The sequence below is a fragment of the Trichoplusia ni genome, assembly GCF_003590095.1.
Source record: "Trichoplusia ni isolate ovarian cell line Hi5 chromosome 27 unlocalized genomic scaffold, tn1 tig00002904_group26, whole genome shotgun sequence".
Lineage (NCBI taxonomy): Eukaryota > Metazoa > Arthropoda > Insecta > Lepidoptera > Noctuidae > Trichoplusia > Trichoplusia ni.
Window position 1 is genome coordinate 1 of NW_020799927.1, and position 25329 is coordinate 25329.

Consider the following 25329-nt stretch of genomic DNA (forward strand, 5'->3'; position numbering starts at 1 on the left):
ATCAGAACCAAAATTGGAAACGGTATTCAAACCCTGATCAGAACGTTTTAACTGCTTGCACGGGATGGTATTGTGTTAGGGAGATAAGTTTTTTTTTTATAATGTTGCAATTGTGCGGTGGTGTTTTGAAGAAGGTGAATGGGAGGAGGTTTTATACTGTCATTGGGTGGGATAGGTCGCAGCTCGTGCGTTCGAAAGGTTTGAATGAGGTGAGTTATTTGGCTGGTTTTTTAGTTATTATTGTTTACTGTCAATTCTTGGCTTTATGTTGCCAAACGCTCTGTTGCTAATGTTAGATATAGTTTTTAAATTTGGTAGGTTCTAGTTAAACTTTTAAATCATTTATTTCTTATTTTTGAAGCTTAGTCAGCTTTAACATTCAAACGTCATTAATAACATTTAGATTGAGTTCCTTTCGTTTCGAGTTCATTTGAGTGTCCAGATGCATAGTACAGTCGACACTATATTATAAATTCTACCTTAACATCTAGTACTAAGGTACATTTTTACATAACCTTGTTACCATTTACTTGCAATCTAACTTATTACTTAAAACAGTGCATCATTGTATTGAACACGGTGTGGTATCGTGATGGAATTTCCTATATAGAGTTATATACCATATAACTTTAAGAATAAGGTTGAAAATCCTGTCAACAGAAGAATACAACTCTAGGTCACTATTCGCTTTGGTATTCCTATTCGAAATTTTCCTACTATAGTGTAATCACCATTTTTCGAATTAATACTATTAACATCATTATTTCCATCTATAACAAATGCAGATAAAATTCAAATAATAGTGTTATTGATCTCTTTATGACCTCTTTACAATAAGAGGAACATCATATAAGCGATTTGTAGGAAACACACGTTCACTCACATTATTACATTTTGTGAGGACTGAGAAAGGTGTATGGTTCAATTTATTTCTAAATAGAGTTTTACTCCCCGCCGAGATGGGGTCCTACTACCTTCTCTTAAAGTATTGAAAGCGAGATGGCGCTCTACATAGCCTATTGCTTTCTCTCTCTTCGGCAACCTTAACAATCTTACTATATGTAGCGGTGGTAGGCCTCCTGATCGTTGTTCATCAGCAATTTCATTACGTCCTGGTACTGGTTAGCCGGCAATTGTTTTTAACAGATTTTAAATCGAACAACAGCTTTCATGACAGACAGTACTTTTCTTGACAGCGGTATTCTGTTTGAAACGATGTAATTGATCAGCATATTCAAAGGTTTTTTTCTAATACTGGCAGAGACCTGTTTTAAAACTATCAGGATTAAACTCAAGGGAGATGAAAGGGAAACGAAACCGAAACTTTGCCCATAGGTGGTGTAGAGTCGTATTAAAGGTTTATTTTAATTAAACCTCTAATATAAATAATTAAATATACTTATTTCATGTTTTACGGATACAGAAGTAATTAAATTTCCAATTGATATTACTCTGGGTGTGCATAACACGGAATAAGATAGCCGGTCATTATTAACTGGGCCATCATCTGTTACTCATTATGTAATCGACTAATATAATAATTATATGAGGAAGTGTTACGACACAAACAAACAGTGCTTATAACTTCATACATAGTGTAAAGTTTCCTCGTCATTATCAGCCAGTATTCTGATTTAATATCTTCAAATAGTAACTACTAATATTTGTTAACGAGGTTTCATTATCATTTGGTTAATGACATAGTTTTTTTTGACTTGGAATTAAGGTCATTGGAGATGAATTAAAAGAGACGAATAATTATATTTTTCAATGAAATTATGATTAGTTTATTAAGTGTTTATCCTAATTGATATATCTCTTAAATAGGTACGTAGGTAAATGCTTCAATCAATTTTTAAATCGAAATCTACTGCTGGCCATAGGCCTCCAAAAGTTGCGCCATGGCATCCGGTCACGGTTTGCACGTTAATAAATTTACTAATGTACAAAATTTAAACTTTTGACCGCTTACATTTTTTAAATATTCTTTTTATGATATTTCAGTCTCAAATGTAATAAATTATAGCATACTAGCTGTTGCCCGCGACTTCGTCCGCGTGGTTAGAAGAAATTGCGACTATAACTTCAGATTTAAACTATCCTATCTCTCAAGTTGGATCGAACTGCACATGGTGTGCGAATTTTATTATAATCGGTTAAATGGTTTAGGAGTCCATTGAGGACAAACATTGTGACATGAGATTTATATATATTAAGACTAATTCAAAGCCGAATAAGACTACAAATTTACAGAATTCGTGAACACTTTCATCCTTACCATTAAACGTAAAATCTATATGAACAATGTAATATAACGCAAAGTAAGTACCTATCTACGTAAACTAGATTGAACAAATTGTCGTGCGTCCAATAAATCGTCAGTGGACATCAAACTCGTCAAGCGGAGTGCACATCAATTGTTTAAATTGCCCATCAAGGTACATTCAAGGAAAACGTTTTATTTATTATCGACAATTAGTTGTCAATGGAGGCAATTTATATACATGTATTTAGGACTGGAGTTTGTCACGTAACGTCTAGTAATTATTTCTTCGATGTCGCTAAATTGTGTTGCAGTATTTCTTATAGGTTTCCATTTCCCTGATCTGATCTCTCTTTCTTGTTGAAAACTTTGTTTGGCTAAATATATTTTGGTTTCGAAAGCTTAAATTGCTAAATCAATTTTGACAGCCTCAGTAGAAGTTCTATAAAAGCGCATGACAACACGCCACAGTAAAAAAAGACGCAAAATACATAAAAGACAGTTTCAAGTATTCACTTAAAAGTTCATACCACTTAAATCGTCCTGAAGCTATTCTCATAACAACCACTTTAGCGAAAGTCTTAGTAAGAGAAACGGGAAGCAAAACATCTCTCTTATTCGAGGACCAGAACCGAAACATTCGCAAACTCTCTTTGAGGTCCAACTGCACCTACAAAATCGACAAAGTTTAAATTATTCCTAAATGTTTGTAAAACGCAATTTACTGTTTGAATCCAGAATGTCGCATTAGTATTCAAACAAGCTCTTCAGGTCAGTTTCGTTGACAAACTGAAACACTCAGACATTTGTAGTCTGGTCTAAGCGGTACGAAGTTATGCAGGCGCAAGTTCCGTCCAATTATTACAAGTTGGTTGTCAATTGTTTGACTAGCAATACTGCCGTGTCAGCACATGATTAAGTACTAAAGTGCACGTACAAGCATAATTTGTGTGATCTTCGAATGCTTGTCCTGAGCTTAGGTGTATTTGTGAATTAAAAACCCTATGAGACACAGGGATTAAACTCATTAATAGGGGCGTCGTTATGAAAAGTTAGGTTCTAAACCATTCTTCGTCCTCACATCCACATCGGAAATGACATAGCAAAGTAGGCTAAGAGATGAGCGTCTAGAAGAACTAGAAGACCAGCTAGATCTAAGATCTTTAAAAGTTCCATACTTTTACATAACAGTCCAGTTTAGAATGTCCTTTATTTCCAGTTCGCTTCAATATCTCTCATGTCTATCAATCCTCATCCCCATTTGACAGTTGACAGTCGTCAGTGTTTCAAACCCGCGTGACGTATCACAGATGAAGTGATCCGTGTTACATTTGAATTTCGAATACTGTAGATCACGTCGTACCCTGAGGGACGTTACATGAGAATTGTGTTATGGTGATATGGAATGCGGATAATTGTTCTGCTACCGTTTTAACTGAAATGTTTGTTCATATGAAATGGTCTTGTCAATCAACCGATCCACGTTTGGCTAAAGATAGGTGGAGAGGTAAATTGTAGTTGGACAATCAATTTGATTGTCTTGTTTAAATTTTCCAACAAAAAGTAAGAGGTATCAATTCCTCTGTATTATGATTTTTTTTTTGTATCTCTGAACTTCAGTCTGGATGAACCAATTTTTGTTGATTCGTTTTTCATTAAACGTGAAATTGCTGTCATTTTCCCATAAAAATATAATTAAGTTTTAAATTAAAACTACTAAGCAATTCTTCTCTTCTTCTTCTTAGTCGTTGCACTCTTGGCAGAGTGGTCGTGGTCGTCATTTCAGCTGTTAGTGGCTCGCCTAACTATCCGCCGCCATTCCTGTCTGATGGCCCCCTTTCTGGTGCAGACGTGCAGGGAACTGTCCACAGCTGCTCTTATCTAACTAAGCAATAGTAGTTTTAATTTGAAGGAGGTTTTATGATTTTGTTATTAAATCAATTTAACAATCATTGAATTTTCATAAATTGCAATATGAGACGAGAATGGACAGTAGATTGATTTATAAATCACATAACCACATACTCAACTCAAGCGAACATTCAGCCGCAAGTGGTTGTTCAGTCCATCCATCGCCGTAAATTTTCTTATCAGAAAACCATTAACTTATTGATAAGTTTTAAACATTGTTTGCATATCTATCTGATCTTCAAAGAGAACATTATGTAACAATGGTACGTATATAAGTGTTAGGTAAATAACCTTGATATCTGACTGCGTTAATAAATGAATACTGACATTATGCGCGAGTACTCTGTGGTCACAAACAAGGTCCATTCGTATTAATTACATGTACAGAGAGCCGCGAATATTGTATAATGAAATACGAATATCGGCTTTATTGTATTGATATTAGAGCGTTTTTAAATGTTAAAGTTTAGCAAATATGTGCGGTTGAGTGTCTTGGCGAGTGATGGAAATACAGTTGGCACTGTATCCTATACTTTGAGATTTTAACAAATTAAGTTTTAGATGTTGAAACGAGTAGACATTTCCCAATGGGAAAAAAATTGTTCATACAATATTTGTTAAAATATTTTAAAAGTTCTTTTTTTTTAACGAATAACAAAATACAACCTTAATACCTTTGCCGTCTTCAAACGTTTGACACTAAGAAGCCAGAGGTATCGGTAACATAAAAAAACATTCAAATTGTTTGCAAATAGAACTAGTATTCGAAAGACCCCCAGCTTTTGTTTTTGTGGGTCTAATGATATGCAAGCAGAAAAAAAAACAATTCTAAATTTGATTTTCACGCAACTACTTATAATATTCACGTTTATACAGACATTTTTTTTTATTAAAAATGAGAGTTATTCGACCAGTAAAATACAACCTTTAATAGAATATCTAGCTTTAGCTGCACAGATGATAAATATTTGACCATTTTTAAATCGTGATCTGACATTGAAAAACTTAAAATCGAAAATGCATTTAACTTTACCAAACTTGGTGACATGATTAATGTTAAGATAAGAATCTTTGGTGGAATAAGAAATTAGTTTATTATATGAAGTTTCGAAGTGACAGTGACAGTTAACAAATCGACTATCGTAAAATGTGACGATTAAAAAAATCGAGACGGGCCGCTACAATGATTTAAACAAAGCCCAGTGTTAAAATAAATAGGGCTTTTGTAGGATTGAGTGTGAACAGGCCCCATTTGCACTATATACCTACTGCAAGATGTATTATTTATATTTTCAATACTAATAACAGAATTGGCGAGTAACCGTTGTAGTAGCCAAGTGGTTGAGATCATCTCGCCAACACAGGGGTTGGCATGATGATCTCAACCACTCAGCGGATTCGATTCCTGTTTGTTACAAATTTGTGACAATTAAAGAAAAGAAAAACCCCATCGATACTAAAATATTAATGTAACATTATTAATGATGCTAAAATTAAATTCCTTTCTACGGGAATCTAAAAAAAAACTATCTACCTAACACGGTTCATGAGATACAGCGTGTAAGTACGTCAGTAGGTAAAAAGTCCACACCTACAAATGTTTCTTTAAAATCTCGTTGTATTTTATACTGATACAGCTCCCGCGATTAATCTAGATGAATATCTTTTATTTCCTATATTTAACTAGATCGTGAAAACAATCGATTTCTGAGAGTGCAATTTGAATTTAACTCGTGATAAGCTAATCACACTTTTTCATTATTACAAAAATGTGAACAAAAGGCTGTCCATTAACTCTTTTAACAGAGTTCTGTTGATTATCTGATAACGTATTGTATTAATTTTCTATCAGTTTTTTTCTTTGTTATAACTTCAGTATTGAATAAGCATAGACCGAGCCTTTTCTTAACTATGGTCGGGTCGGCTTTCAGTAGTTAGCTTCCTCACCGGAATCAGCTATGTACCACTGTTTTATTAGGAGCGGCTGCCTATCTGATCTCCTCAACCCAGTTACCTGAGCAACACGATACCCCTTAATTAGACTGGTTGTCAGTCTTTCTAGCTTCTATCTACCCGTAACGACCATCAGAAATGCGGAGGAACTCGTTATGACAAAGATGATGACCCGTCTACCAACCGACGACCGTGTCCCGCATAGCTAAACCTGTGCTCTATCAACTTGTGCAGTTAAAGCTTAGCCACGTCCTTCAAATTTAGTATTCAATAAGACCCAAAAATATAAATTCACGTATAAAATATTTTCTTAGAATTAATAAAGAACAAGGTCCCAAAGCGACGTCTGTTTTGAATTATGTTCGTTTTTTTAATATACTATGCATAAAGTTCTCAATTTTTTAAAAAAACGAACGAAATAATGTTTAAAAAAAATAGAAAAATACTAAAGTTGGGTGTACACTAAAGCGATGTTCTATTTTTGAATAGTGCTTGTAACCCAATACATGTCATGTCTGGAAATATCCTAAAATTGGACAGTTGACTTTTGCATACACTCACACACGCACACACACACCTACTTACTATCAGTTTACGATTTGTGCAAACGCGACGGTATAAAATTGTAGAGTGTAATGTGTAATGCCAGTATTTTCAGATTTCTAACCCTTTTTTTACCTTGCTTTGAATAATGATACTTGCAGGTTAAAATAATGACTTTTAACGGAATTATTTATATATTTTGAGTCTCTTGTCTTCTTCAGGGCCTAACGTTAATGATCTATGACGCTCTTAGCAGTTAAGATTCTCAAACGATATTTTTTAATTACTTTTTTAATGTTGCTTCCTCTTCCTCCAGACATTATAATTTATGAGTTTAATGGTACTAAGTTACCAACAGGGAACCATTTTGTTTGTTTGGATATCATATACTTTTTATGTTACCTTTCATAAGTACATTAACAACGAAAACCGGTTATGTAAGGGTTCTATATAAATTAACGAAAGAAAAACATAATTGCGACAAAACTTGGTCATCCATCCAATAATTAACTCTCCAATAACTCCAATAACTAACAATCTACATAACGTCAGTTTTGTAGTGGCTACAGAAATGAGCCTTCTGTAAAAAAAAAACAGCTAGCTATTATGGTTTATGAGATACAGCCTGATGATAAACGTATTCCATTTTTGCGGATCCACCCAAAAAAATAACAAATCATTACAAAGATATTTAACTCGCAAACTCTCACTTCCTTTTGCACTTTAAACGTTTACTTTGCTCATACTTGACTTTTAATCTTATTTTGATTGATATACAGCTTTTAAAAAAAAACACGAAATTGCAATGCAAGAAAGTACCACAAACATAAAATTGATAATGAAGACGAAAGGACAAAACATAAAATAATATCTTCACTTACTAAAACACTGTCAACTCTCTTGGTGTTGTGGTGGAAAAGAGACAAAGCTATGCCCAATGTAGTGCGCTGTCTTGCTTCTACAATGGATATTGAGTTACTGTAACAGCTCGTCGTAAAAGTCACTGGACTTAGCAATTTGCGCGCCACAATATTTGTAGTACGTTGTAGCTGTAGAAACATTAAAAAAATTTCATTTACGTATCGTTCATCAACAGTGTAATACTTGTCAGTTTGAACTGTGTTTTGTTTATCTTGGTTTAAGAAATTCGTTCTGAAAATTACACAGTACCATAACTTTGATAGAGTTGTTCCAAAATATTTTAAGACAACTTTAAAATATAACCTGTATGTACCCTTCTAATTGAATTTGTTGAGAAAGGTTACATGTTAAATATTAAAATCGTAAGCCTATTAATGGAGTTAGAACAGTGGGTATCATATATATTAAGAAAATTTAAATATTGCGCTTTATTTATTAAAATATAACTCATATTATTATCTTTTTAAACTTTTAAAGTTTACTAAGTTTCAGCGGCCTGTCCGTTTACAATAATACGAACGGTTACGAACGAACTGTATAGCTATAGGCACTTAAAATTGCCACCATATTACATGTATTTCTGGTGCTCGTATAACAATATAGCACCAACAAATAATTAAAATTAACAACATTGAGGTTGAACAACGGATAGCATTAACGTGTGAAAATTTCTACTTGTAAATTTGAACTCTCAGGACTATGAATCCAACTCTTACATAACGTATGTATTCCTTATTAACATGGGAAACAATGATTTAATCTTCATAGATTAAATTCATTACCAATCACGCTTATTCTTTTCTTTCTTGCTCAGGGCCTAAACGTGGACAAACGAAACTTGGCGAGCGCCGAGCGTAAACAAAGAACGTTCACAGACAGATCTCAGCTGAAGTATGCAAGGAGGTTGGTTGTCAAACTCGGCAGCGCTGTCATCACGCGAGAGGATGGCAACGGACTGGCCCTCGGCAGGCTGGCGTCCATTGTCGAACAGGTACGTGAAGAAAACAGTAATTACTTGCATTTACTGGGAGCCTGAAAGCACCTAGTTCCAGTTGTAAAATCGAGAATTGCAGCGCAAGAAGCAAAAAAGTTAGACACATATATTATGTATTGGTATTAAGAAATGTGTAATATTCGAAGTATAGAGTCTAAGAAGAATGTGATTCATTTTACTCATGCTTTAAAGTTTCGCCACAACAGTTAGTAGGTACCTACATATACGTATCACTTCAACAATTAACGTACAACGAACTGTCTGCGCTATGCACATCTCAATACATGCTAGGGCCCTTCCAATTTCGAATACATTCTAACTATTCCCTATAAATCAAAGTCTTAGCTTGAACATTTTAAACTTGGAATGTTTCACAGACTATAACGCGAAGGGACCATAAACATCAACTTCATAAATACTTAGTGCTTTTGTTAACGTGTAATAAAATCTCCTTAAACCCCTTTGTGGGTTCACCTACCTCGAGTTTGATTTTCCATTTTATATTTCGTTAAAAACTTTTTGTTGGGTTTCGTTTTGAAATTAGAAGTTTATCTGGATTCTGAATGACGCACTGGCCGCTTTCTTTATTTTTATATTGTATTCGGATCAAGTGTTTAATTAAATTTCGTTGTCATTTTTAATTTTAAACCTTAAATTATTTTCAATTGAAATAATTTTTAAAAATATATTATTATATTTGTTATATTTTTAATTGATGTGTCGTAGTCAAAGAGATTTTTTTAAGTGCTAAACTTTTCAATAAATTATCGAGTCAAATGTTACGCTTAACCATTACTCAATTTATTTTCCTGGAAAGGCAATAAAACTTTAAACGAATTGTCAAACATCAACGAGAACGAACATCAAACCTTTATCGACAGATTACATTATAAAGAACTGCCTTTGAAAACCTTAAAAAAATCCTTACAAATAAAAATCAACCATAACTCAATCCTGTAAAATATAATTTCCAATGAATACTAATAATAGGAAATGGCAAAGGGAAATAAACCTTACTGTTATTAATTTAAGGTATATTTTACAGGTAGCAGAATGCCATCATGAAGGTAGAGAATGTATCATGGTGACTAGTGGTGCGGTGGCGTTTGGAAGGCAGAAGTTGACACAAGAGCTCCTTATGTCTCTATCTATGAGAGAGACATTATCACCTAGCGATCATACAAGAGAGGTGAGCTATGTTTATTAACTACATTTTGAATTATAACTCCACCGACAAAATAGGACTTTTGCAGCTATGGAACAAAAATAGAGCATCACATGGCGAAGAAGAAGCTTTCCCTCTTATAAGCTCACAATTATAAGTTTTAGTAGACGCTCTGATTCTCGGTTTCATGCGATAGAGTATTTTGTTTTTATAGGACCTCTTACGGGGGCCACATTTCTTGCAGTGGATGTGGTCCTAGTACCAGGTAAAGAGGCCGATGCACTTTGCACGTAGGCCTCCAAAACGCGAGAGGAAGACGTCGGCATCTACTGGCTGGGCGGTACCCGTTAGTGTGTGATGAATTGCTATGTATTGTCACGCATCGACTAAATGCGGGAGACGCTGTATGGCTTTTCAGGTTTAGTGACTCTGAGTCTGAGTAAGTCTGACTACCCGTTTCCTCCCCCGAGGAAGTGGGGTCGATCCATAAAGATTCCCTCACCTTACCAAAAAGGTCCCTATGATTCTAAAGACATTCATAATTCTATTCCTATTCTACTTACGGAAGCAATTACATGGTTTATGAGTATTGCATTGTGGTAAACGACCCTTGTAACTTACATGTAAACGGTAATATTGTTATACGAATTAATTAAATAAAAGGGTTGTGTAAGGTCGAAAAATTTGCGGATTCTTGTCCCGTCCATCCTTCCGAAAAGACATGACCCCTTATAATTTGCTACTATTTATAGAAGAATGGAATACTTGGGATTCCGATCTCACAAAAGGACAATGAAGCCTGTAATAGAAACATATTGCTTTTGACGCTGTTTGTTTGTTATATGTATGTAATTTTAGGAGCTATGTCTAATTATTGAATTGTGTAAGATATGCAGCGGCATTGCAAGTGGTGCTTCAATTTCATCAGTGAAAGTATTGTTTTCCTTTCTTAAAATAAATATCATTACGACTCAAAACTGTATTGATTCAGGTTCTAATTCGAGAGAAATAATGGGAGGTGATGTTTTGTTGCTTTTTTCACCAGCGCAATCTTGAACGATATTGCTGATATATAGACCTATATAAAGACGCGTTTTGGTTACAATAATATAACTACAATTTCGTTACTATAAATAAATAAAAATTACCATGTGGGGGAGTAAAAAAACCAGAATAAAGAATGCTGCAACATTTTAAAAACAAAACACGTCCTATCTCTACCTCATTGAAAAACTACAACGTGTATGAAAAGCAAGCCATTGACGCCAGACCTCAATATTCACGTGCACAACAAAAAACAGCATGCTTCAATATAAATAAAACCGGTCTAGTGCGAGTCGGAATATAGACACTGACGGTTCCGTAACCATAGGATAAAGTTATGCAAATCGGTTGAGAGACAAGTAAATATGCGGATAGTTGTAAATTGATGACCGTAATAAACGTTGCTTAACCTCAATCTTTATTTTTAGTATTTGTTATCATAGCGGCAGCACTACTACATCATCTGTAAAAATTTAAACTGCCTAGTTATAACTATTAACGAGATACAGTCAAATGAAGGAAGGACGGACAGATAATGGTGTCTCGGTATTAGGGTTCCATTTTGCCCTTTATGTACGGAATCCTAAAAACAAATCGTCCGTGAAGTTTGCTCCGTACCATGGTGAACAATATCGCTGTAACATACCCCTGATATAAACTACGGGTATGTGTACAATGTTATGTTAAAATTATCCTCTGTTGTGTTAAACCGTTTCTCTTACATGGGTTTTGTTTTCTATGAAAACTGTTCGGTTGTTCATTGCTTCACCGGTTCGTGTTGTATGGTGACTACTAACTTAGCTAGGACTTTATTCAGACCTGCTTTCATATTGTAACTTTGCTTGAAAGATCTCAAACATAATAGGGTAAGTGTGCCATACACTTACTGGGGTGTTCTAAATGTATTTTAATTGCCCAGTTGCGTACCACGAAAGCCTCCGATACCTCGGTCACTTTTTTGGGCTCAGGAATATCGGTGAACACACCTTTCGAAAATTCAGGATCCTTAAAAATTTTAGCGCTACCTAATGCAAGTCAACCTTTAACTCAAAAAACTCTCTTTTATGATTTAATTCCTTGTTTATCCAGGACGCGGGCAGCATCTTGGACCCCCGTGCAGCCGCCGCTGTGGGCCAGTCAGAGCTCATGTCTATGTACGACGCCATGTTCTCCCAGTACAACGTCAAAATTGCCCAGGTGAGTAACCAATAATTATTTTGAATTGTCTTTAAGAAGTATATATAAAAAATACTAAGAATATTATATATGTATGCAAAACCATCTATCTATCATCATCTACGTCTTCAGTGTGGCAAATATTCTTTAACGTTTTTATCGTACTTCTATTCCACAATCTGAGATCTTAGCCGATAAAGCTATAATAGTGTGTAGGTACTCTGATCATCACAGTAAAAAAGAACACAAAAGTATCACAAAAGATACTTTAATTTTTGGACTCGCTTTTTAGCAATCGCGATCTATACACCCATCGCCATTCAAGCTCCTTAGCCTAATGCCTTACAAGTCCTTAAAAGTCAAAATATGTATAACCTTACATATCTTCAGCAAACCGGCAAAAGGTTCGTTAACATTTCTACACAATATCCAATGATCTTCTTTAAATTTAGCGAACAGGCCTAAATAGTTCGTATACCCATGCGTTATATTGATGTATATGTAAATGAGGCTCGGAGTATTACATTACAGTCTATACAACCTCTTTGTATGGTTCGGATTAATAAAGTTTAATTCTCCAGAATCTTCTGTCTCCTTCTGTCGACGGATCACTATCTCTAGGTTTTCGCGAAGTAGACGTCTGATTTAGTTATTTGCTTGGAGTAAATAAGTTTTGTCAATATTAGTACTTAAAGTTCCTTATTCTTCTGAAAGTATTTGTCTTTATTTGTAAGTCTGTCGACGAGCAATTTGCAAAAAAAGTTAACTTAAAAGTAAGGATAGACAAAAGGGCGGTTTGCCCTGCAGTTCAAATTCGAAATAAATTAATTTGTCTGGGCGTTTTAATTAAAAAACAAAGTGATTAACTTTCACTCAGACGCAAGGTATTGTTTTATACCTTATTGTTATATTGGCGACATCAAAATACTAGTACTAGCTATATATTTGGCTACTTTTTGATCCTACGTTCTATTGCATTAGCCATCACGTAGGTTGTATTCGCAAGAAAAATAATGTAAAATAACTTTCTCAAAAAGGCATAAATTATGTATATAGCTTTTCGTTTCTTATATTAAGCAAGGGACGAATAAAAAGAATTAATGAATTCATTCTGAAACGCAAATGCACCATTACATAAATTTACAACTGGCGCTACGAATAATTTAATATATTGCTTTTAATTTTCATATTTTGCCGGGTATTAATAACTTTATTTATTTGCATAGCAGCACGGAAGATAAAAATATATTGCTTTTCCCTTGACGCGCATAAACCGTTTCATAAACAAATGAAATCTACCTGTAATAGTATACTCCTGCATTTTTGTATTTTTTTGTTCCTGCATTAAGAGTAATAAATTAAAACCTTGTAAAGGACTTATTTTTATTGACTTTTAATCCTTGAAATAAGCTTAGAATTGCGATAAACGGTTATCGCATCTTTAAAGATCTTAGCTAGCTATTATTCGAGTACCTATAGTACTAAAATAGAAAAGGAATAATATTTCTGAATTTTATAATATTTAAATACATGCATAGCGCTAATACATTCACTAGGGTAACACAAGATTCACAGATCTAAAATAAAGGAGTTCTGATAAAATCTCACCTCAAAAGCTCAGTGTTTCGTTTCTTCCTGTATCAAATAAGGGCTCAAAATTAAACCATGACATAAATAATGTATGCTACCGCATACTGTGCTATGCAGCGTAACCCCAAAATTTCCTTCTACATTATTTAGGTGCAGTAAGACAGGCATATGAAAAGTTTTGGCATAAACTTTGTACGAACACCGAAGTTATTGTTCAAACACATTTTCATGTCGCTCATGCTGCCAGACTTGCACAAATATCTTGAATTACTAAGTTGAACTTGTTTGATGTAGATCCGAAATGGTACTTAATAAAATAGTCTATTTACTCTGAGTATAGAAGAACACATATAAAGAGAAGGGAATTTTAAAATTTACTCAATATACTTATGCCTGCTAAATTTTGGCTAGTCAAAAAATAAGCCTTTAACCACCTTAATCGTTAAATTCTGAATTACTTAGTTCAATAGATAGCTATGATCAACCCAAATAATAAAGTTTCCATAAATACATCGTTCCGTATATCCAAAAAACATAATATATGAGTGTTTAAAACTACTAAAACCACATTACGACTATCATATGCACATGTACGTCACAAAAAGACACACACCACATACATTATCCACCATTTTTTCGATGCCAACAAAACTTTAAAGTGCTGGCTTCAAGCTGCAACTTCAACAGTGAATTATGGACTCTGGATGTAATTTAATGTATGTTAGCATAAAAGAGATGATCATTTAAAGAGTTTTAGGCTGCGTTTCCACAAGAGATGTGCGAGGATGTGTAGCGAGGGATGTGTCAGTTAAGAACCAATAGAATCGCTTCGTTTCCCTCTTTTCGGTCAGCACAGCTCTGGTGGAAACGGCTCAGCGGACATCCTCGCAAGACAAATTTCCATCCCACATCTCTGGTGGAAACGCAGCTTTATGCTTCTTCGCTCCATCAGCCCTATTCACAGCTATATTGATAGTTCGGTGAAGCTGTCAAAGGCTGAGCTCTTTCTAACTGTACGGATCTATTCAAAAAGGTTTTATGTGTCATGAGATTGCTTTATCGCTTTAATAAAAGACTGACATCCTCTTTAGAAAAGTGGAATTCTGATGTTTAACAGAAATCAATCTATTGGAATGACATTAAATTTTACTGGTCTATGTTACCGTATAATATTATGTTCATTAAATTTACTTTCGTGGCGGTCATAATAGTTTAAAGTAATTACAAACCTAACTGCCGCTATCATACCATTATTAATTTATTGCGACTTGACATTAAACCTCCATTGCCTTCTGAATAGGCAAATACTTTACAAAAATTTCAAATTCTATCAAATAAAATTATCAATTCAATCGAAAATCAAACAATAAAGCGATTTGAAAATACATAAGTACCCCTTTAGAATTCTTGATGATATACTTTCAATTTTTATGAAATAAAGGTACCTTATCAATAATAGTTGGCCTCAATAAATTATCACATTCACTCGTAATAGAATAGCTTACGAAGCCGGTATCTCTATCGCGCCCAAATCCAATCCAAGTCACTTTTGATATATTACGGTTGTGAAACGATAAGGGCTGTATAATTTTACCCCCATAGTTAACTTTTGTTCAATTACATCTGATCCGTAAATAATGTTGAGGTTTTATTGTTTTGGCTAAGCGAACCTTTATTTTAAGTAATTAATTTGTTGTAATATATAGAGAATGCTTTTAAAAGCTTATTTAGTGTCAAAGTCGTGGCTGCGTTTTGTTTTTAATGTTAAACATTTAAATGAAATATTGTTGTGGTCAGCCAAATTCATTGCTCAATATTATAAACAGTATTAGTATGTTCGTTTTTCAGTCCATTTTCGCTTCGGTATAAAATCGAAGTTTGTAACATATCAAAAATGAAAATAAAGACAACATCTTGCTAGTTTTACAAGCGACAAACTAACTGTGGTATATTGCTACGCCTTCCTCATTTGCTTCAAATTTCGATGTATATATGTCGGAGATAAGCATGAGAATAAATATTTAAATCATAATTAAAACCTAATATACTACTACACCACCTAATAATAAACCTATAAAGAGATAATGAGGCGTGAATATGTGTTTTATTGAATACCCTTTTTTTTTTTTTTTTTGTTTAGGCGGGGGAATCCTCATGGACACCCACTCCCTCGGGGGAGGAAATGGGTAGTGTCAGACTTTTACTGACTAAACCTGAACCGCCGTGCTACGTCATCCGCGTTTTTTGTGTCGGTGTATGGCAATGCGTTGCAATCCTTCATACTTTATTGAATACCCTATCCCGATGTCGGCTATCTTGACACTCAAGAGCTCGCCGACATGTACATATTAATATTTCTGCAGCATTAACTCATAGGAATTATCATCCACATTATTCATTTCACTTTATCAAGCGACTAGCGAGCTTAATACTTCCGTCAATTTCTTCCACACCCAATCGAATCTATATCTACTGTTTACGTTAAGAATACCCATTGTGCATAAGAACAACCAAAAATTAGAGCAAAAAAACGTAAATTTCTTTACAAAACAGGAAAAACATCTCCAGCATAGCAACAGCCTCATTTTCCTTGTTTTCCACAGGTCCTCGTCACGAAACCGGACTTTTATAACGAAGAGACGAGAAAGAACTTATTCTGCACATTATCTGAATTGATATCACTGAATATAGTGCCCATTGTCAACACTAACGACGCTGTCAGCCCACCGATGTATATTCATGACGACACCGTGGTACCGGGGACTGGGAAAAAGGTAAGCGATTTTGAACTTTATGTTCTTGAACAGAAAGTCGACATTCTTATAGAGAGCGTTACCCAAATTATGTTTATTAGAAGGTAAAAAAATATTGATACTCGCTTATTTCTCGATTATGATTGTTATTTCGTATGAGTTTATAAATTACGGGAATATACATTTTTTTTTGTATTTTTTTCTCTTGCGAGTATAATAATATTATATTCCGAATTTAATATTGTTACTTAGGGATAATATCCGTTTTGTTGAATGTAAAGATGGTAGCTTACCATTTTGCTTTTCGGTGTGTGTTTTGGGCATATGTGAAATTTTCATGTCACTCTATATAATGTAACTGAGTAAAATGTAGACTTACAAGCTCTTGCCCGCGACTTCGTCCCCGTGGGTAGAAGATATAAGTTATGATTTATACCTGCCCTGTTTTTTTGAACATTTTCCATTGTATCTTTGCTCCTATAGTCGCAGCGTGATGGTTTATAGCCTAAAGCCTTCCTCGATGAGTGGTCTATTCAACACAAAAAGAATTTTTCAATTTGGACCAGTAGTTCCTGAGATTAGCGCGTTCAAACAAACAAACAAACTCTTCAGCTTTATATATTAGTATAGACTCTTCAGCTTTATATATTAGTATAGATATGCATTTAATTTGTTATACAAACAGATCGCGTACAAAACGCTGTCATTATCAAACTACTGCTACAGGCACAAATTTGTCTGTACTGCAAGTTAATAAAGTACATATTAGAATGTTATATTCCGATAGTTGGACATCGGAAACGAGCGAAAGCAGATAGTGAGCATAGTTCACTGGCATCAAAGCATTTTTCCTCTCAATTTGTCATCATAGATTGAACTATCAACAGCCAGATATCTTAATTACCAATTGTTTCCATATAAAACTATCACAGTTTTATGACGCGAAAGTTTGGCTTCATTCGCACGGTTTATAGGGTTCTGTACCTAAAAGGCAACTTGGGATCTTTTTACTTAAACTCCATTGTCTGTATGTCTGGTCGTTCGCCTATCACAAGGCTCTTTTTCATAACATTAATCGTAGGACAGTAGATATTTTCCCCCATGATGTAAATATGACCAAAAAAAATCAAATTAATTGATAAATAAAATAATTTGAAGGGTTCCCCTGCTACAAATATGTTTTTTTTTAAATATTTTTTTTATTGATAATGCCACGGTACCCTTCTTGCTCGTGCAAGATTCGCACTTGGCAGCTTTTTTTATTAGATCGTAATTCTTTTATCGTCAGGGTATCGGCATAAAAGACAACGACAGTTTGTCAGCACTATTGGCTGCCGAGATTCAGTCAGATCTACTGATTATGATGTCAGACGTCGACGGCATATATAACAAACCTCCTTGGGAAGATGGCGCCAGGATGATGCATACTTACACCTCCAAGGAACAAGTACAGTTTGGTCAAAAATCTAAGGTAAAATATTATAATTATGATTCATTAAAGCTACGTCAAGAAAATCCATCAGCCATAAAAAAAAAATTCAGTTTAAAAACAAATTTCAATTAGGCTTAGTAATTCACATAAAGTTACAAAACCAATATATTTTTTTTAATTTAATGTTGAGGTTGTAATAATTTTAATGAAAAGAAGTAAAAGTGTGGGTGGCATTATTAACACCCCTCCAAAAATACGAGTAGATAACAATTCAAAGTCATTTTTCAAGATAAAAGTTTTTGTCTTTAAGTAGTGATTGATATTCTGGCCAGAATCAGTGCCGGTTATAATCAACATTCTGAAACAAAAGAATAGAAAGGTATTCGAACGTTTGGAAAAATAAGAGCTCTTTATTATTCCTAACGTTTTGGGATGAAAGGCAAATTGTACAAAGCTAAGAATTTCGTTGTAAAACTGATAATATTTTTAATGAATTCAATTGAAGTACGATTGTAGGTATTTTTTTGATATAAACATAGCACAGTTATTTTGAAGTAAATTTATCGTATATTTTAGGTTGGTACGGGTGGTATGGATTCAAAAGTGAACGCAGCTACTTTGGGCCATGGCACGAGGTGTCAGTGTTGTAATCTGCAACGGAATGCAAGAAAAGCTATTAAGACCATCATTAGCGGTCGCAAAGTAGGAACATTCTTCACTGACTGCGCTGTTAGCTCACCAACCTCGGTTGATGTTTTAGCCGAAAATGGTACGTATTACAAATATTGCATAATTTAAAATATCATTATTCAATAATGATGATAGTATTTATGATATTTTTAATTTGAATTTTAGCACGACTTGGAAGCAGATCCTTACAGCAACTGACCCCAGCAGAAAGAGCAACAGCCATTCATTCATTAGCCGATCTTTTAGTCAGCAAACAAGACGAAATATTAGAAGCTAATAATAAGGACTTAGAAGAAGCAACAAAGAGCGGATTAGCAAAGCCACTTCTGAGCAGATTATCTTTAAGCCCAAGCAAGTTAAAAACATTATCAGTTGGCCTCAAACAGATAGCTGATTCGAGTTACGAAAACGTTGGCAGGGTTTTGAGAAAAACAAAACTCGCTGAAAACTTAGTCCTGCGACAAGTTACAGTTCCCATCGGAGTCCTTCTAGTTATATTCGAATCCAGACCAGACTCGCTACCGCAAGTAGCTGCTTTAGCTATGGCATCGGCTAATGGTCTTCTTCTCAAAGGTGGAAAGGAAGCTGCCCATTCGAATAAAGCTCTCATGGATTTAGTTAAAGAATCTCTAAAAGGTGTTGGTGCTGATGACGCTATATCCCTTGTTTCAACAAGGGAAGAAATTAGCGATCTATTGGCGATGGAGAAACATATAGACTTGATTATTCCGAGAGGATCATCAGATTTAGTTAGGAATATTCAAAAGCAGTCGCAGCACATTCCCGTTCTTGGTCACGCCGAGGGTATTTGTCACGTATATTTAGACAAGGATGCTGATCCACAGAAAGCTTTGAAGATTGTTCGTGACGCGAAGTGCGATTACCCGGCTGCTTGCAATGCTATGGAGACGGTGCTAATTCATGAAGATCACCTATCTGGCAATCTCTTCAACGATCTGTGCAACATGTTGAAGAAGGAAGGTGTTAAGATCCATGCTGGTCCTAGATTGTCCAGTCAGCTGACATTTGGGCCGCCTCCAGCGAGGAGTATGAAGTTCGAATATGGTGCTCTGGAGTGCTGTATCGAAGTTGTCAGGGATATGGAAGACGCTGTTGATCATATACATAAATTTGGTAGCTCTCATACCGATGTCATCATCACGGAGAACGGTAAGTTTTTCTATACATACTTATGTGTATAGCAATGATATTGATGAAAGACAATTATTTAACCCTCCATAAAACAATTCATATTTCATTAAATCAGAAAGAAGTCAAACAATCAACTTGTTCTCGTTGGTAATAACATGAGCAATATTCCATACGTTGACAGGCAATTAACTGTCTGATAGTTGGCTGAAGATGTGTACAATGAAAAAAGTAATAAAATACGAGTTGATTCAATCTCACGCCAGACGTACATCAATTTTACCACAGAATGGTAATTTTAATATCTAAGCACAAGTTCAAGTACAAATAATATCTGAGAGACGACAGACGATCATAAAACAAGCCACTACTGATAACTTTATACAGGGTGATTATTTTCACAAGGGATAAATTCAAGGGTATTTCTAAGACAATGGCTTCAACATATTGCTATTGTGGACATGTCATTGCCCCTTAAATAATTTTAGCCTATCTGAAGTCGATCTTGTCTCACTTTTGTCCACACTAGCGGTTTACTACTACATTTATAATTAATAGCCCTTTTGCATAAAAACTTCATTCAAAGCATTATAGTATGGAAATTTTAATTATTCATTTAAATTTAAATTTGCAATGAAATCAAAATTGAAAAATTGATATGTTATTCTTTATTTCACACTACTGGTGAGCAAGAGTCAGAGTAGAGTCACGCCAATGCGTCATCCCGGCTCAGGCATTTAATTGAGCCCATATGATTTTAGTCAGCGAGAGTCTGATATATCATTTCTTGGCATAAGTTGAGGTCATTGGGATCTGATACGGGCTATATAAAGAAAAAACAGCTGACGAGGTTCATACCAACCTGTATATACCTCGTGTGTATTGTGTAATATAAACTTATCTATTTACTGATAATGATGGTGCCCAAAACAATATAACATATCACGCGTCAACATAGTGCGCGTGCAATTAACTGTGTTTGCTTTGAAGACAAGATTATCACACAGTGATACATGTTAGAACTGCTTCCATGTTTGCTGTGGTAAATAGTAATGACTGAGATGTTTGAATATCACATTCTTAATGTGGAAGGAGAATTTAAGGCCTTGAATAACATTTAATTTAAGATAAATCTACTATGTATATAAAAATAAGACGCGTTTTCCTTCCTGACGCTATAACTCAGCAGGAATGATTTCCACGGTTTTGCATTCGTTGGAAAGGTCTTGGGCTCCGTGACATTTATAGCAAAGAAAATTCCATGGTGGCGAAACGGAGTTCGCCGGGTTTGCTAGTCTTCACTAAAAAGAGAGATGAAGAAAGCATTATGTATTGTTACAAATAAAACACCGTGCAAACACACACATTTTTCAGTTTCCTGCGTCGAATACGGCATATAAAAAGGATCCTTATTCCAATAACAATAAACTTTAAATTCCAGATGGCACAGCGAAGCGCTTCCTAAACGCTGTGGACAGCGCGTGCGTGTTCCACAACGTGTCGTCGCGTTTCGCCGACGGTTTCCGCTTCGGGCTCGGCGCCGAAGTTGGTATCTCCACCGCCAGGATACACGCCCGAGGTGAGATTAAACTTTTATGCTGGTCTGTTGTTGGTCTCTGGTAATTGGATGTGAATGCGCTGAGAACAATAGGTGTAAGTTTGTTTGAAAGGAAATAGGTTAGAGAATCTTGATGGACATGATAGATAAATCAGCAATTGTCAAATATACTGTTTTGAGGTATTTTCGTCAAAGTGTATACATATTATGGTTTGATAATGTTTCAGTCATAGTTTTATTTTCTACTGCATGCAAGTAAAATTTGCAAAAAAGCTAGTTACATTATTGTAGTAAGACTTACATGAATATAAATAAAAATGTTAAGAATTTGATTATTTTAGTTTTCAGTCTACCTGATTTTGCAATTCACTAAATTTTGGAGTTAAACCTACAATTCCTGGCTAAACGCGCCAATTACTTTCTACTTGGTCACCTTACCAACATATTCAATTTACAAAATTTCGTATTTAACATTCTCAGGTCCAGTGGGAGTTGAAGGGTTGTTGACCACGAAATGGATCTTGGAAGGCACAGACCACACCGCTGCCGAATTCAACGAGGGAAAGAGGAACTGGCTTCACGAGAAAATGCCCATCAATTGACTAACTCCACCAGTAGAAGTACCCACCAGACCTAGTATATGGATAAGAATTAAACAGATCTTTGGCCTTAAATAAATTTAAGAAAAAAATTATAGAAGAGCAACCTTTTTCTATAAATAACAGGGAAATGATCACAGAAAATTGGTCATCACCCTTCAAATTTTAAGACCAGCACGGTGTGTTCTTTGTATTTTTGTCAACCGATCTAAGTGAAAGGCGAAAATATGATATTAAATTCAATTGGAATTTAAAATACCAAATTGTTTCTAAAGAAATAGTTCATCTTTGAGTGGGTTTGTACTTTATAATTAAGCTTTAATTGATATCTTAGTTTGTGACATGGCTGTAATCTAAGTACCGATTGTAATATAAATTGCAATTTATCAGGAGATTAATTTTAATTGTAAAAATAAAAAGAGTAAAAAATGTTATTCTTTTATTGCATACATTCGTAATGAATCTGCTTGAGCAAGTTTCCTGAAAATTTTTCGCATTAAACTATATTTTTACCGACTCAGCAGGTGCATGAGGTGCATTTTTATCGCTGTAATCGGGTTTATGATGAAGCATTCATTGTTTTTATCAAGGTTTCCTTCAGATATGAAACGGTTACGAGAAAGACCCCAAATTAAAAGACAAGACAAACTGGATGCGTATAAGAAAACCTACGCTAAAAGACCTTACCCAAAAGTATAACACCTAAGAATAAATAAAATGGGGATCAGTCTCTTCTCTACTCTTTACATTTTCTAGTAAAGATGTGCAAGTTGATACTTGCACATCTGTACTTGATACGAACTGGGCTCCTTTTGTAAGACGACTAAAAATCACCGTGTATAAGTCAGCAATGCCATTTTATAGACTTGTACGAACGTAGTATGGTCTAGAAAACTTAATCCAGTTTGTGGGAGTCACCTTTTAGGGACATCCACCATCTTGAAAAAAGGGTAAAACAAATTTTGCGTAATCACAAATAATCAATCCATCACGCAAAAAATCCAGCCCTTAGTTTGGGATTTTTACACCTACCCAAAAAAAATCACGCTGTATACATGAAATACTGATGTGGGTTCCTCAGACAAGTCATTACAAACAGAAAACAGATAGGTAACAAATAACTTTGTAAGTTCAGAACTCCGACCTACAGACGTATTGTTAGATCGTGGGCGGATAGTGTGGGCGGCTACAGGTAGAAACTAAAAACTTTACCGCTACCTAAAAGTGATACTCACTATTTATATGACTACTGTCTACCGGTAGCACAATTTTTTTCTTTTTAAATTTAAGGCTCTCGCTGAGAGGATTTTAAATTTCTTGTGTCGCGGGGAGTTCACAAACACCCGGATTTAGATCGTGGATCACACAATTGCTTGTTTTACGCGGGGATTGAAACTTCGACTTAGAGTATAAAGGGTTTGGCGTGGTAACCTTTACACAAACATTTGTGCGATCTACGAATGCTTGTTCTGAGTCTGGGTGTCTTTGTGCATGTGAATTGTATGTTTGTAAAACCCCCGCGACACAAGGATTAAATTCCTGAGTCCAGGAGTTGAAAAAAAAAGCAGGAGAATCACAAATGGTGATAAAACCTTCTTACGGCATTTAGATTACACCAAAGAGGTGAGTAAAAATAAAACGAACTTATAATGCAACTAACCTCTTTTGATCTGAAATTTTAATATTCACCCATTGAACTACTACTAGTCCACTTAGAAAACTATCTCTGGAAATTGAAGTCTAGATAAGAGTACTAGTTCCGTATTCCCCAATATACGTGTAGATCGACAAAGGTTTCGTTTCCTTAGAAAACTTTATCTATCAACGAATCCAACGGAAAGTTTTACGATTGAATGCTTGAGTGGAAACCAGGGCATAGTAACTCAATTCAACGGTAGAACATTTTATTTAAAAGGTAAAATGGCGATAACGTTCAATAATAGATAGATGACAAGAAACTTGATTGTTTTGGAAAGTAATTGTTCAAAAATGTACAAATGTAAAGGTAAAATCAATTCGTTTGAAAGCATCTGTGCTTGGGACACTTTGTATTGTGTCATCATCATCTCAGCCTATAGCAGTCCACTGCTGGACATAGGCCTCTCCATAATTTTTGTATTGTGTAAAATGAAAAATTATAATTTTTCATTGAATGAATAAAAGTTGGAACTACGAGTATAAGCATAATTTGCAACTTTGGTTTTTGACTTGCTCGATTACTTCTTTTTTACCGGGGGAAATCCCCATGGACTTTCCCACCCTGGGGAAGGCGGAGAGGCATATCGACTCTTTGTATGACCGACTAAAGCTACCGGAGTGCTTCACCCTTTCCTTGTACCGTATATAGATATAAAAATAGCACGCACGAGAGACTTACGAGAGTTTTCAATGTTGTGCTAATCACATCAAAAGTCTACGGGCGTCTAAACCAACCACGCAAAAAGAAAAATAATCGTACAAAATCAAAGCAAATCAAAAATGTGTTTCTAGAACGAAGTATAATGTACAAAACATCTCGTTACTGAACCGAAACCCTACTTTATCATACGATATTCTATTTTTATTTAACACTCACGAAATACAGAGCTAAGAAGCTCGAGACAGGCTTTCAATTTATATTTGGGAATATAAGAAAGATTGTTACTTTCTTTTATTTGTAACCGATCTGTCGAAATAAGTGCCTACCGTTTTTTGTTTTGGGTCTCGGTAGGAAAAAAATACAAATAAAATGTGTCGTATTTTTAGAAATGGTTATGAATATTATATTGTAGCGCTCTTTGTGGTAGGGTTATGACTCAACAAAAAGCTTTTTTAAGTATATACTAAAATAGACTTTATAGTTACACATTTGTGAGCACAATTCATCTGAAATTGCTTGCGCAACCTTAAATCATCTCTACTTCTACGCATTAGTATGTATAAGCACAAAATAATATCTTCCAGTTCATGACATAAGGCCTAAATACAATATAGACTAATCTATCTTAAGTACATAGAGAGAGCAGCTCATTGCGGACTAACAAATATTCTAAGCCCTGGATATAACTTGGATACCCAAGACCGTAATTCTAGGATCATTAGAAATGGTCTCTTCATAAACATTAGCTATAATCCCTACTCATATTATAAATAGGAATTTAAGTTTGTGTGTTACCCTTTCACGCGAAAACTACTTAACCGATTATCATGAAACTTTGTACACATATTTTGAACACTATCACTGACATAGGATCGTCTTTTTCGTACCAGCTTTTCTCAACTATGATGGGTCGGCTTCTAGACTTATCAGCTAGGTACCAGTGTTTTACAAGGAGCGACTGTCTTTTCCAAAACACGGAGGAACTCGCTATAACCGTACCACAAAACATAAATTATTAAAGGTGAAAACATCTCAATAGTTAGCTACTTTAACGTCATCTAGCACAGTGATGTACATAGTTCCAATTTTGATTAATGTAACACCGTTGCACTGTTTTACCGACGGTCACGACAATATCCAATCAAATTATCTCGGATATAACCAACTTCGCGAACAAAGCCGCGCGCTAATCCTTGTACATAATACATTTAGTATAGAATAATTCTCTC

At 35.0% G+C, this 25329-nt stretch overlaps 1 pseudogene; it reads left to right on the forward strand.

The window, feature by feature from the left end:
• Window positions 1–42: 42 nt before the first annotated feature.
• On the forward strand, window positions 43–22163 carry LOC113506836 (annotated as a pseudogene).
• Window positions 22164–25329: the final 3166 nt, after the last annotated feature.